At 11.9% G+C, this 506-nt stretch overlaps 1 protein-coding gene across 1 annotated transcript in view; it reads left to right on the top strand.

Annotated features, from left to right (window-relative positions):
* Positions 1-506, top strand: part of EMH_0075640 (indole-3-glycerol phosphate synthase domain containing protein, putative) — a gene marked incomplete at both ends in the record, with an annotated part of 2227 nt that overhangs the window by 631 nt on the left and 1090 nt on the right. The gene's annotated exons all lie outside the window — the stretch shown is intronic.

Genomic DNA, 506 nt, shown 5'->3' with positions numbered 1-506 from the left:
TTTTTTTTTTTTTTTTTTTTTTTTTTTTTTTTTTTTTTTTTTTTTTTTTTTTTTTTTTTTTTTTTTGCGTCGTAATTAATTAATTTTATTTATTGTTTTGTTTATTAATTTAGATTTATATTTTTGTTTCTTTATTTATAATATTTATATTTATTTATATTTATATTTATATTTATTTATATTTATATTTATTTATATTTATATTTATTTATATTAAAGCTTATATTTATTTGTTTATGCAGCTGCTGATATTTTATAATAATAAAACTTAATAAAATTTTGTTTTTTTTTTTCTCTTTTTCTCTTTTTCTTTTTTTATTTATTTATATTTCTATTTCTATTTCTATTTATATTTTAATTTATATTTATATTTATATTTATATTTATATTTATATTTATATTTATATTCGTTTTTATTTATATTTATTTTTATATTTATTAATACAGGTGCTGACGTTTTATTGATAGCAACAAACAAAGCAGCATAGGGGGGAGACATAAAACCC

The sequence above is a fragment of the Eimeria mitis genome, genomic scaffold (genome assembly GCF_000499745.2).
Source record: "Eimeria mitis Houghton genomic scaffold, Emh_scaff4501, whole genome shotgun sequence".
NCBI classification, from domain to species: Eukaryota; Apicomplexa; class Conoidasida; order Eucoccidiorida; family Eimeriidae; genus Eimeria; species Eimeria mitis.
The sequence above is the reverse complement of the archived record's forward strand: the minus strand, read 5'-3'. Positions and strand labels throughout refer to the sequence as shown.